Raw genomic sequence first — 14102 nt, 5'->3', positions numbered from 1 at the left:
CGAATTGTTCCATGAAAATCCCAGGCGCTGCAGACAGAAGACGGAACCTCCAACCGCTAAGAATTCCGGAACACGGCTGACTGTGTGGGGGAGTTTTGGGACCGCCCTCCACGCAGCTGCCTTGGGAAACAAGTTTTCCGTGGCAGGGTGAAGTCCGCTAATTACCTCCCCTGTCCAGGGAGAGGCACTACATGGAACCTGCATTTCCAGGCCATCCCCGCCTTTCCTGGCAGCCCGTACAAGTAGACTCTCTGTGAAGACGCGCGAAGGGATCCTAAGAGATCCCATGCGCTGCAGACAGAAGACGGAAACTCCCCATGCTCAGAATTCCGGAACACGGCTGAGTGTGTGGGGGAGTTTTGGGGCCGGCCTCCATGCAGCTGCCTGTGGTCACAGGTGTTCCCTGGCAGGGGGAAGTCAGCTAAATACCTCCCCTGTCCAGGGAGAGGCACTACATGGAAGCTGCATTTCCAGCCCATCACCCGCCTTTCCCCGGCCGCCCACACTAGGAGACAGTCGGGGAAGTCACGTGAAGGGCTCCTAGGAGATCCCAGTAGAAGCAGACAGAATACGGAACCTCCCAACACTCAGAGTTCTGGAAAACGTCTGACTGTGTGGGGGAGGTTTGTGGCCACCCTATACGCAGCTGCCTGATTTCACAGGTGTTCCCTGGCAGGGGGAATTCCGCTAAATACCACCCCTGTCCGGGGGGAGGCACTGCATGCTACCTGCATTTTCAGACAATCCCCCAGATTTTCACGGCAGTCCGCACTAGGAAACTCTCGGTGAAGACACTCGAATGGCTCCTAGGTGATCCCAGGTGCTGCAGAAAGAAGACGGAACCTCCCCACGCTCAGAATTCCGGAACACGTCTGAATATGTGAGGGAGGATTGGGGCAGTCTTCCACGCAGCTGCCTGGAGTCACAAGTGTTCCCTGGCAGGGGGAATTCCGCTAAATACCTCCCCTGTCCAGGGGGAGGCACTAAATGCTACCTGAATTTCCACCCCATCCCCCGCATTTCCCTGGCTGCCCGCACTAGGAGACTCTCGGGGAAGATACGTGAAGGGCTCCTAGGAGATCCCAAGCACAGCAGACAGAAGACGAAACCTCCCAACACTCAGAATTCCGGAACACGGCTGACTGTGTGGGGGAGGATTGGGGCCGCCATCCACGCAGCTGCCTGGTTTCACAGGTGTTCCCTGGCAGGGGGAAGTCCGCTAAATACCTCCAATGTCCAGGGGGAGGAACTGCATAGTACCTGCATTTCCAGCCCATCCCCCGCCTTTCCCCGTCAGCCCGCAATAGGAGACTCTCGGGGAAGACACGCGAAATGCTCCAAGGAGATCCCAGGCGCTGAAGACAGAAGACGGAACCTCCCCACACTCAGAATTCCGCAACACGGCTGACTGTGTGTGGGAGGTTTGGGGCCGCCCTCCACGCAACTGCCTGGGGTCACTTGTGTTCCCTGTCAGGGGAAATTCCGCTAAATAAATCCCCTGTGCAGGGGGAGGCAGTACATGATACCTGCATTTCCAGACAATCCCCCGCATTTCACCGGTAGCCCACACTAAGAGATACTTGGGGAAGACATTCGAAGGGCTCCTAGGTGATCCCAGGCGCTGCAGAAGGAAGACGGAACATCCCCATGCTCAGAATTCCGGAACACGGCTGACTGTGTAGTGGAGGATTGGGGCCGCCCTCCTCGCAGCTGCCTGTGGTCACAGGAGTTCCCTGGCAGGGGGAATTTCGCTAACTACCTCCCGTGTCCAGGGGGAGGCACTACATGCTACCTGCATTTCCAGCCCATCCCCCGAATTTCCCTGGCTACCCGCACTGGGAGACTCTCGGGGAAGATATGTGAAGGGCTCCTAGGAGATCCAAAGCGCAGCAGACAGAAGACGAAACCTCCCAACACTCAGAATTCCAGAACACGGCTGACTGTGTGGGGGAGATTTGGTGCCGCCATCCACGCAGTTGCCTGGTATCACAGGTGTTCCCTGGCAGGGGGAAGTCCGCTAAATAACTCCCCTGTCCAGGGGGAGGAACTGCATATTACCTGCATTTCCAGCCCATCCCCCGCCTTTCCCAGGCAGCCCGCACTAGGAGATTCTCGGGGAAGTCACGCCAAATGCTCCTAGGAGATCCCAGGCGCTGCAGACAAAAGACGGAACCTCCCCACTCACACAATTCCGGAAAACGGCTGATTGTGTTGGGGAGGTTTCAGGCAGCCCTCCACGCAGCTGTGTGTTGTCACAGGTGGTCCCTGTCAGGGTGAATTCCGCTAAATACCTCCCCTGTCCTCGGGGTGGCACTATATGCTACCTGCATTTCCAGCCCATCCCCCGCCTTTCCCTGGCAGCCCGCACTATGAGACTCTCGGGGAAGACACGCGAAGGGCTCATAGGATATCCCAGGCGCTGCAGACATATGACGGAACCTTCCCACACTCAGAATTCCGGAACATGGCTGACTGTGTTTGGAGGATTGGGGCCGCCCTCCACGCAGCTGACTGGGGTCACTGGTGTTCCCTGTCAGGGGGAAGTCCGCTAAATTCCTCCCCTTTCCAGGGGGACAAACTACCTGCTACCTGCATTTCCAGCACATACCCCGACTTTCCCCGGCACCCGCACAAGGATACTCTCGGGGAAGACACGCGAATTGTTCCTTGGAGATCACAGGCGCTGCAGACAGAAGACGGAACCTCCAACCGCTCAGAAATTCAGAACAAGGCTGACTGTGTGGGGGAGGTTTGGGGCCGCCCTCCACGCAGCTGCCTTGGGTCACAGGTGTTCCGTGGCATGGGGAAGTCCGCTAAACACCTTCTCTGTCCAGGGGGAGGCACTACATGCTACCTGCATTTCCAGCCTATCCCCTGCCTTTCCCCGGCATTCCGCAATAGGAGATACTCGGGGAAGACACGCGAATGGCTCCTAGGAGATCCCAGGCGCTGCAGACAGAAGACGGAACCTCCCCACACTATGAATTCCAGATCACGGCTGACTGTGTGTGGGAGTTTTGGGGCCGCCCTCCACGCAGCTGCCTGGGGTCACTGGTGTTCCCTGTCAGGGGGAAGTCCGCTAATACCTCCCCTGTCCAGGGGGAGGCAGTACATGCTACCAGCATTTCCAGTCCATCCCACACCTTTCACCAGCAGCCCGCACTAGGAGACATTTGGAGAAGACATTCGAAGGGTTCCTAGGAGATCCCAGGAACTGCAAAAGGAAGATGGAACATCCCCATGCTCATAATTCCGGAACACGTCTGACTGTGTGGGGGAGTTTTGGGGCCAAGCTCCACGAAGCTGCCTGGGGTCACAGGTGTTCCCTGGCAGGTGGAAGTCCGCTAAATACGTCCCATGTCCAGGGGAAGGCACTACATGCTACCTGCATTTCCAGCACATCCCCTGTTTTCCCCGGCAGCACGCACTAGGAGATTCTAGGGGAAGACACGTGAAGGGCTCCTAGGAGATCCAAGGCGCAGCAGACTGAAGACGGAAACTCTCCATGCTCAGAATTCCGGAACCCGGCTGAGTGTGTGGGGGACGTTTGGGGCCGCCATCCACGAAGCTGCCAGTGGACACAGGTGTTCCCTGGCAGGGGGAAGTCCGCTAAATACCTCCCCTGTCCAGGGGGAGGCACTACATGCTACCTGCATTTCCAGCCCATCCCCCGCCTTTCCCCTGCAGCCCGCACTAGGAGACCCTCGGGGAAGACACGCGAAGGGTTCCTAGGAGATCCCAGGCGCAGCAGATTGACGACGGAACCTCCCAACACTCAGAAATCCGGAACACGGCTGACTGTGTGGGGGAGGTTTGGGGCCGCCCTCCACGCAGCTGCCTGGTTTCACAGAAGTTCCCTGGCAGGGGGAAGTCCGCTAAATACCTCCCCTGTCCAGGGGGAGGCACTACAAGCTACCTGCATTTCCAGCCTATCCCCCGCCTTTAACCGGCTGCCCGCACTAAGAGACTCTCGGGGAAGTCACGCGAAGTGCTCCTAGCAGATCCCAGGCGCTGCAGAAATAAGACGGAACCTCCCCACGCTCAGTATTCCGGAACACGGCTGACTGTGTGGGGGAGATTTGGGGCCGACCTCCACGCAGCTGCCTGGGGCCACAGGTGTTCCCTTGTTGGGGGAATTCCGCTAAATTCCTCCCCCGTCCAGGGGGATGCAAAACATGCTACCTGCATTTCCAGCCCATCCCCCGCCTTTCCCCTGCAGCCTGCACTAGGAGACCATCGGGGAAGATACGTGAAGGGCTCCTAGGTGATCCAAAGCGCAGCAGACAGAAGACGAAACCTCCCAAAACTCAGAATTCCGGAACACGGCTGACTGTGTGGGGGAAGTATGGGGCCGAGCTCCACGCAGCTGCCTGGGGTCACAGGTGTTCCCTGGCATGGGGAAGTCCGCTAAATACCTCCTCTGTTCAGGGGGAGACACTACATGCTACCTGCATTTCCAGCCCATCCCCCGCCTTTCCCCGGCTGCCCGAACTAGGAGACTCTCGGGGAAGATACGTGAAGGGCTCCTAGGGGATCCCAAGCGCAGCAGACAGAAGACGAAACCTCCAAACACTCAGAAATCCGGAACACGGCTGACTGTTTGGGGGAGGTTTGGGGCCGAGCTCCACGCAACTGCCTGGGGTCACAGGTGCTCCCTGAAGGGGGAAGTCCGCTAAACACCTCCCCTATCCAGGGGGAGGCACTACATTCTACCTGCAATTCCAGGTCATCCCCCGCCTTTCCCCGGCAGCCCGCACTAAGAGAATCTCAGGGAAGACACGCGAAGGTCTCCTAGGAGATCCCAGGCGCTGCAGACAGAATACGGAAACTCTCCATGCTCCGAATTCCGGAACACGGCCGAGTGTATGGGGGAGTTTTGGGGCCGCAATCCACGCAGCTGCCAGGGGACACATGTGTTCCCTGGCAGGGGGAAGTCCGCTAAATACCTCCCTTGTCCAGGGGGAGGCACTACATGCTACCTGCATTTCCAGCACATCCCCCGCCTTTCCCCTGCAACCCGCACAAGGAGACCCTCGGGGAAGACACGCGAAGTGTTCCTAGGAGATCCCAGGCGCAGCAGATAGAAGACGGAACCTCCCAACACTCAGAAATCCGGAACACGGCTGACTGTGTGGGGGAGGTTTGGGGCCGCCCTCCACGCAGCTGCCTGTTTTCACAGAAGTTCCCTGGCAGGGGGAATTCCGCTAAATACCTCCCCTGTCCAGGGGGAGGCACTACATGTTACCTGCATTTCCAGCCCATCCCCCGCCTTTAACCGGCAGCCCGCACTAATAGACTCTCGGGGAAGACACGAGAAGTGCTCCTAGCAGATCCCAGGCGCTGCAGAAAGAAGACGGAACCTCCCCACACTCAGAATTCCGGAACACGTCTGACTGTGGGGGAGGTTTGGGGCCGCCCTCCACGCAGCTGCCTTGGTTCACAGGTGTTCCCTGGCTTGGGGAATTCCGCTAAATACCTCCCATGTCCAGGGGGAGGTACTACATTCTACCTGCTTTTCCAGGCCATCCCCGACTTTCCTGGCAGCCCGCACTAGGATACTCTCTGGGAAGACACGCGAATGGCTCCTAGGAAATCCCAGGCGCTGCATAAAGATGATGGAACCTCCCCACACTGAGAAATCCGGAACACGGCTGACTGTGTTGGGGAGGTTTGGGGCCGCCCTCCACGCAGCTGCCTGCTTTCACAGGTGTTCCCTGGCATGGGGAAGTCCGCTAAATACCTCCGCTGTCCAGGGGGTGGCACTACATGCTACTTGCATTTCCAGCCCATTCCCCGTTTTTCTCCGGCAGCACGCACTAGGAGAATCTGGGGAAGTCACTCGAAGGGCTCCTAGGAGATCCCAGGCTCTGCAGACAGATGACGGAACCATCCCAAACTCAGAAATCCGGAACACGGCTGACTGTCTTGAGGAGGTTTGGGGCCGCACTCCACGAAGCTGCCTGGTGTCACAGGTGTTCCCTGGCAGGGGGAAGTCCGCTAAACACCTCCCCTGTCCAGGGGGAGGCACTACATGCTACCTGCATTTCCAGCCCATCCCCCGCCTTTCCCCTGCAGCCCGCACTAAGAGACCCTCGGGGAAGACACGCGAAGGGTTCCTAGGAGATCCCAGGCGCAGCAGATAGAGGACGGAACCTCCCAACACTCAGAAATCCGGAACAAGGCTGACTGTGTGGGGGAGGTTTGGGCCGCCCTCCACGCAGCTGCCTGGTTTCACAGGAGTTCCCTGGCAGGGTGAAATCCTCTAAATACCTCCTCTGTCCAGGGGGAGGCACTACAAGCTACCTGCATTTCCAGCCAATCCCCCGCTTTTAACCGGCAGCCCGCACTAAGAGACTCTCGGGGAAGTCACGCGAAATGCTCCTAGGAGATCCCAGGCGCTGCAGAAAGAAGACGGAACCTCCCCACGCTCAGAATTCCGGAACACGGCTGACTGTGTGGGGGAGGTTTGGGGCCGACCTCCACGCAGCTGCCAGGGGTCACAGGTTTTCCCTGGCAGGGGGAATTCGGCTAAATTCCTCCCCCGTCCAGGGGGAGGCACGACAAGCTACCTGCATTTCCAGCACATCCCCTGCCTTTCCCCTGCAGCCTGCACAAGGAGACCCTCGGGGAAGATACGTGAAGGGCTCCTAGGTGATCCAAAGTGCAGCAGACAGAAGACGAAATCTCCCAAAACTCAGAATTCCAGAACACGGCTGACTGTGTGGGGGAGGTATGGGGCCTAGCTCCACGCAGCTGCCTGGGGTCACAGGTGTTCCCTGGCAGGGGGAATTCCGCTAAATACGTCCCATATCCAGGGGGCTGCACTACATTCTACCTGCATTTCCAGGTCATCCCCCGCCTTTCCCCAGCAGCCCGCACGAGGAGACTCTCGGGGAAGACACGCGAAGGGCTCCTAGGAGATCCCAGGCGCTGCAGAAAGAAGACAGAACCTCCCCACGATCAGAATTCCGGAACACGGCTGACTGTGTGTTGGAGGTTTGGGGCCGCCCTCCTCGCAGCTGCCTGTGGTCACAGGAGTTCCCTGGCAGGGGGAAGTCCGCTAAATACCTCCCCTGCCCAGGGGGAGGCACTACATGCTACCTGCATTTACAGCACATCCCCACACTTCCTTGCTGCTCGTACAAGTAGACTTTCTGTGAAGACGCGTGAAGAGATCCTAGGAGATCCCTTGCGCTGCAGACAGAAGACGGAACCTCCCCATGCTCAGAATTCCGGAACACGGCTGAGTGTGTGGGGGAGGTTTGGGGCCGTCCTCCTCGTAGCTGCCTGTGGTCACAAGTGTTCCCTGGCAGGGGGATGTCCGCTAAATACCTCCCCTGTCCAGGGAGGGGCACTACATGGTACCTGAATTTTCAGCCAATCCCACGCATTTCTCCGGCCGCCCGAACTAGGAGACACTCGGGGAAGACACGTGAAGGGATCCTAGGAGATCCAAGTCGCAGCAGACAGAATACGGAACCTCCCAACACTCAGAATTCCGGAAAACGGCTGACTGTGTGGGGGAGGTTTGGGGCCGGCCTCCACGCAGCTACCTGGTTTCACATGTTTTCCCTGGCAGGTGGAATTCCGCTAAATACCTCCCCTTTCCAGGGGGAGGCACTACATGCTACCTGCATTTCCAGCACATCCCCCACCTTTACCCGGCAGACCGCACTAGGAGACTCTCGGGGAAGACACGCCAACTGCTCCTAGGAGATTGCAGGCGCTGCAGACAGATGACGGATACTCCCCACACTCAGAATTCCGGATCACGGCCGAGTTGGTGGGGAAGATTTGGGGCCGCACTCCACACAGGTGTATGGTGTCACAGGTTTTGCCTGGCAGGGGGAAGTCCGCTAAATACCTCCCCTGTCCAGGAGGAGGCACTACAATTACCTGCATTTCCAGCCATCCCCCGCCTTTCCCCTGCACCCTCATTAGGAGTCACTCGGGGAAGACACGCGAAGGGCTCCTAGGAGATCCCAGGCGCTGCAGAAAGAAGACGGAAGGTCCCCAATCTCAGATTTCCGGAACACGGCTGACTTTGTGGGGGAGATTTGTGGCCACCCTCCACGCAGCTGCCTGGGGTCACAGTTGATCACTGGCAGGGGGAAGTCCGCTAAATACCTCCCCGGTCCTGGGAGAGGCACTACATGCTACCTGCATTTCCAGCTCATCCCCCGCCTTTCCCCGGCATCCCTGAGTAGGAGACTCTCGGGGAAGACACGTGAAGGGCTCCTAGGAGATCCCAGGCGCAGCAGACAGAAGACGGAAACTCCTTATGGTCAGAATCCTGGAACACGGATGACTGTGTGGGGGAGGTTTTTTGCCGCCGTCCTCGAAGCTGCCTGGGGTCACTGGTTTTCCCTGGCCGGGGGAATTCCGCTAAACACCTCCCCTATCCAGGGGGAGGCACTATATTCTACCTGCATTTCCAGGTCATCCCCCGCATTTCCCCGGCAGCCCGCACTAAGAGACTCTCGGGGAAGACACGCGAAGGGCTCTTAGGAGATCCCAGGCGCTGCAGACAGAAGACGAATCCTCCCAACGCTCAGAATTCCGGAACACGGCTGACTGTGTGGGGGAGTTTTAGGGCAGCCCTCCACGCAGCGGCCTGCGGTCACATGTGTTCCCTGGCAGGGGGAAGTACGCTAAATAATTCCCATGTCCAGGGGGAGGTACTACATTCTACATGCTTTTCCAGGCCATCCCCGGCTTTCCTGAGAGCTCGCACTAGGATAATCTCTGAGAAGACACGTGAATGGCTCCTAGGAAATCCCAGGTCCTGCATAAAATGATGGAACCTCCCCACACTGAGAAATCCGGAACAAGGCTGACTCTGTTGGGGAGGTTTGGGTCCGCCCTCCAAGAAGCTGCCTGGTTTCACAGGTGTTCCCTGGCAGGGGGAAGTCCGCTAAATACCTCCCCTGTCCTGGGGGAGGCACAACATGCTACCTGCATTTCCAGCCCATCCCCCGTTTTTCCCCGGCAGCACGCACTAGGAGAGTCTTGGGGAAGACATGCGAAGGGCTCTTAGGAGATCCCAGGCGCAGCAGAAGATGACAGAACCTCCCCACGCACAGAATTCCGGAACACGGCTGACTGTGTGTTGGAGCTTTGGGGCCGCCCTCCTCGCAGCTGCCTGTGGTCACAGGAATTCCCTGGCAGGGGGAAGACCGCTAAATACCTCCCCTGTCCAGGGGGAGGCACTACATGCTACCTGCATTTCCAGCCCATCCCCCGAATTTCCCCGGCTGCCCGCAGTAGGAGACTCTCGGGGAAGATACGTGAAGGGCTCCTAGGGGATCCCAAGCGCAGCAGACAGAAGACGAATCCTCCCAAAACTCAGAATTCCGGAACACGTCTGACTGTGTGTGGGAGGTTTGGGGCCGCCCTCCACGCAGCGGCCTGCGGTCACAGGTGTTCCCAGGCAGGGGGAAGTACGCTAAATACCTCCCATGTCCAGGGGGTGGTACAATATTCTACATGCTTTTCCAGGATATCCCCGACTTTCCTGAAAGCACGCACTAGGAAACTCTCTGGGAAGACAAGCAAATGCATCCTAGAAAATCCCAGGCGCTGCATAAAGATGATGGAACCTCCCCACACTGAGAAATCCGGAACACGGCTGACTGTGTGGGGGAGGTTTGGGGCCGTCCTCTTCGCAGCTGCCTGCTTTCACAGGTGTTCCCTGGCAGGGGAATTCCGCTAAATACCTCCCCTTTCCAGGGGGAGGCACTACATGCTACCTGCATTTCCAGCCCATCCCCCGTTTTTCCCCGGCAGCACGCACTAGGAGAATCTGGGGAAGTCACTCGAAGGGATCCTAGGAGATCCCAGGCGCAGCAGACAGAAGACGGAAACTCCTTATGCTAAGAATTCCGGAACACGGCCGAGTGTGTGGGGGATGCTTAGGGACGACCTCCACGCAGCTGCCTGGTTTCAGAGGTGTTCCCTGGCAGGGAGAAGTCCGCTAAATACGTCCCCTGTCCAGGGGGAGGCACTACATGCTACATGCATTTCCAGCCCATCCCCCGCCTTTCCCCGGCAGCCCACAATAGGAGATTCCCGGGGAAGACACGTGAAAGGCTCTTAGGAGATCCCAGGCGCAGCAGACAGAAGACAGAACCTCCCAACGCTCAGAATTCCGGAACACGGCTGACTGTGTGGTGGAGCTTTGGGGCCGCCCACCTCGCAGTTGCCTGTGGTCACAGGAATTCCCTGGCAGGGGGAAGTCCGCTAAATACCTCCCCTGTCCAGGGGGAGGCTCTACATGCTACCTGCATATGCAGCCCATCCCCCGCCTTTCCACGGCTGCCCGCACTAGGAGACTCTGTGGGAAGATACGTGAAGGGCTCATAGGGGATCCCAAGCGCAGCAGACAGAAGACGAAACCTCCCAAACCTCAGAATTCCGGAACACGACTGACTGTGTGGGGGAGGTTTGGGGCCGAGCTCCACGCAGCTGCCTGGGGTCACTGGTGTTCCCTGGCAGGGGGAATTCCGCTAAATACGCCCCCTGTCCAGGGGGAGGCACTACATGCTACCTGCATTTCCAGCACATCCCCCGCCTTTCCCCGGCAGCCCGCACTAGGAGATTCTCCGGGAAGAAACGTGAAGGGCTCCTTGGAGATCCCAGGCTCAGCAGACAGAAGACGGAACCTCCCAACTCTCAGAAATCCGGAACATGCCTGACTGTGTGGGGGAGGGTTGGGGCCGCCCTCCACGCAGCTGCCTGGTTTCACAGGTGTTCCCTGTCAGGGGGAATTCCTCTAAATACCTCCCCTGTCCAGGGGGAGTCACTACATGCTACCTGCATTTCCAGCCATTCCCTCGCCTTTAACCGGCAGCCCGCACTAAGAGACTCTCGGGGAAGACACGCGAAGTGCTCGTAGGTGATCCCAGATGCTGCAGAATGGAGACAGAACCTACCCACGCTCAGAATTCCGGTAGAGGGCTGACTGTGTGGGGGAGGTTTTGGGCCGAACACCACGAAGCTGCCTGGGGTCACAGGTGTTCCCTGGCAGGGGGAATTCCGCTAAATACCTCCCCAGTCCAGGGGGAGGCACGACATGCTACCTGCATTTCCAGCACATCCCCCGCCTTTCCCCGGCAGCCCGCACAAGGAGATTCTCGGGGAAGTCACGTGAAGGGCTCCTAGGAGATCCCAGGCGCAGCAGACAGAAGACGGAACCTCCCTACGCTCAGTATTCCGGAACACGTCTGACTGTGGGGGAGGTTTGGGGCTGACCTCCACGCAGCTGCCTGGGTTCACAGATGTTCCCTGGCAGGGGGAAGCCCGCTAAATACCTCCCCTGTCCAGGTGGAGGCACTACATGCTACCTACATTTCCAGCCAATCCCCCGCTTTTCCACTGCAGCCCGCACTATGAGACTCTCGGGGAAGACACGCGAAAGGCTCCTAGGAGATCCCAGGCACTGCAGACAGAAGACGGAAACTCTCCATGCTCAGAATTCCGGAACCCGGCTAAGTGTGTGGGTGAGGATTGGGGCCGCCCTCCACGCAGCTGCCTGTGGTCGCAGGTTGTCACTGGCAGGGTGAAGTCCGCTAAAAACCTCCCCGGTCCAAGGGGAGGCACTAAATGCTACCTGCATTTCCAGCTCATCCCCCGCATTTCCCCGGCATCCCGCACTAGGAGACTCTCGGGGAAGACACGTGAAGGCTCCTAGGGGATCCCAGGCGCTGCAGACAGAAGACGGAACCTCCCAACGCTCAGAATTCCGGAACACGGCTGACTGTGTGGGGGAGGTTTGGGGCCGTCCTCCACGCAGCGGCCTGCGGTCACAGGTGTTCCCTGGCAGGGGAAAGTACGCTAAATACCTCCCATGTTCAGGGGGAGGTACTACATTCTACATGCTTTTCCAGGCCATCCCCGACTTTCCCCGACAGCCCGCACTAGGACACTCTCTGGGAAGACACGCGAATGGATCCTAGGAAATCCCAGGCGCTACATAAAGATGATGGAACCTCCCCACACTGAGAAATCCGGAACACGGCTGACAGTGTGGGGGAGATTTTGGGCCGCCCTCTTCGCAGCTGCCTGATATCACAGGTGTTTCCTGGTAGGGGGAAGTCCGCTAAATACCTCCCCTGTCCAGGGGGAGGCATTATATGCTACCTGCATTTCCAGCCCATCCCCCGTTTTTCCCCAGCAGCACGCACTAGGAGAATCTGGGGAAGTCACTCGAAGGGCTCATAAGAGATCCCAGGCGCAGCAGACAGAAGACGGAAACTCCTTATGCTCAGAATTCTGGAACACGGCTGACTGTGTGGGGGAGGTTTTGTGCCTCCGTACTCGAAGCTGCCTGGGCTCACGGGTGTTCCCTGGCAGGGGGAAGTCCGCTAAATACGTCCCCTGTCCAGGGGGAGGCACTACATGCTACCTGCATTTCCAGCCTATCCCCCGCATTTAACCGGCAGCCCGCACTAAGAGACTCTCGGGGAAGACACGCGAAGTGCTCCTAGGAGATCCCAGGCGCGGCAGACAAAAGACGGATCCTCCCCACGCTCAGAAATCCGGAACATGGCTGACTGTGTGGGGGAGGTTTTGGACCGAGCTCCACGAAACTGCCTGGTGTCACAGGTTTTCCCTGGCAGGGGGAAGTCCGCTAAATACGTCCCCTGTCCAGGTTGAGGCACTACATACTACCTGCATTTTCAGCCCATCCCCCGCCTTTCCCCGGCAGACCGCACTAGGAAATTCTCGGGGAAGACACGTGAAGGGCTCCTAGGAGATCCAAGGTGCAGCAGACAGAACACGGAACCTCCCCACGCTCAGAATTCCGGAACACGTCTGACTGTGGGGGAGGTTTTGGGCTGCCCTCCACGCAGCTGCCTGGGTTCACAGGTGTTCCCTGGCATGGGGAAGCCCGCTAAATACCTCCCCTGTCCAGGTGGAGGCACGACATGCTACCTGCATTTCCAGCCAATCCCCCGCTTTTCCCCTGCAGCCCGCACTATGAGACTCTCGGGGAAGACACGCGAATGGCCCCTAGGAGATCCCAAGCACTGCAGACAGAAGACGGAAACTCTCCATGCTCAGAATTCCGGAACACGGCTGAGTGTGTGGGGGAGGTTTGGGGCCGCCATCCACGCAGCTGCCTGGGTTCACAGATGTTCCCTGGCATGGGGAAGTCAGCTGTATACCTCCCCTATCCATGGGTAGGCACTACATTCTTCCTGCATTTTCAGCCCATGCCCCGGCTTTAACCGGCAGCCCGCACTAAGAGACTCTCGGGGGAGATACCCGAAATGCTCCTAGGAGATCCCAGGCGCTGCAGAAAGAAGACAGAACCTCCCCAATCTCAGAATTCGGGAACACGTCTGACAGTGTGGGCGAGGTTTGGGGCCGCCCTCCACTGAGCTGCCTGGGGTCACAGGATTTTCCTGGCAGGGGGAAGTCCGCTAAATACCTCCCCTGTCCAGGGCGAGGCACTACTTGCTACCTGCATTTCCAGCCCATCCCACGACTTTCCCTGGCACCCGAACTAGTAGAACCTCGGGGATGACACGCGAAGTGCTCCTAGGGGTTCCCAGGCGTTGCAGCCAGATGACGGAACCTCCCCAAACTCAGAATTCCCGAACACGGCTGATGTGTCGGGTAGGTTGGGGGCCGCCCTCCACGCAGCTACCTGGGGTCACAGGTGTTCCCTGGCAGGGGGAAGTCCGCTAAATACGTCCCCAGTCCAGGGGGAGGCACAAAATGCTACCTGCATTTCCAGGCCATCCCCAACTTTCCCCGGCTGCCCGCACTAGGGAACTCTCGGGGAAGACACGCGAAATGCTCCTAGCAGATCCCAGGCGTTGCAGACAAGAGACGGAACCTCTCCACACACAGAACTCCGGAACACGGCTGACTGTGTGGGGAAGGTTTGGGGCCGCCCTCCACGCAGCTGCCTGTGGTAACAGGTGTTCCCTGGCAGGGGGAAGTCCGCTAAATACCTCCCCTGTACAAGGGGAGGCACTACATGCTACTTGCAATTTCAGCTCATCCCCCGCATTTCTCCGGCAGCCCGCACAAGGATAATCTCGGGGAAGACACGCGAATGTCTCCTAGGAGATCCCAGGCGCAGCAGACAGAAG

This window comes from Camelus ferus, chromosome 36 (assembly GCF_009834535.1).
Source record: "Camelus ferus isolate YT-003-E chromosome 36, BCGSAC_Cfer_1.0, whole genome shotgun sequence".
NCBI classification, from domain to species: Eukaryota; Metazoa; Chordata; class Mammalia; order Artiodactyla; family Camelidae; genus Camelus; species Camelus ferus.
The sequence above is the reverse complement of the archived record's forward strand: the minus strand, read 5'-3'. Positions refer to the sequence as shown.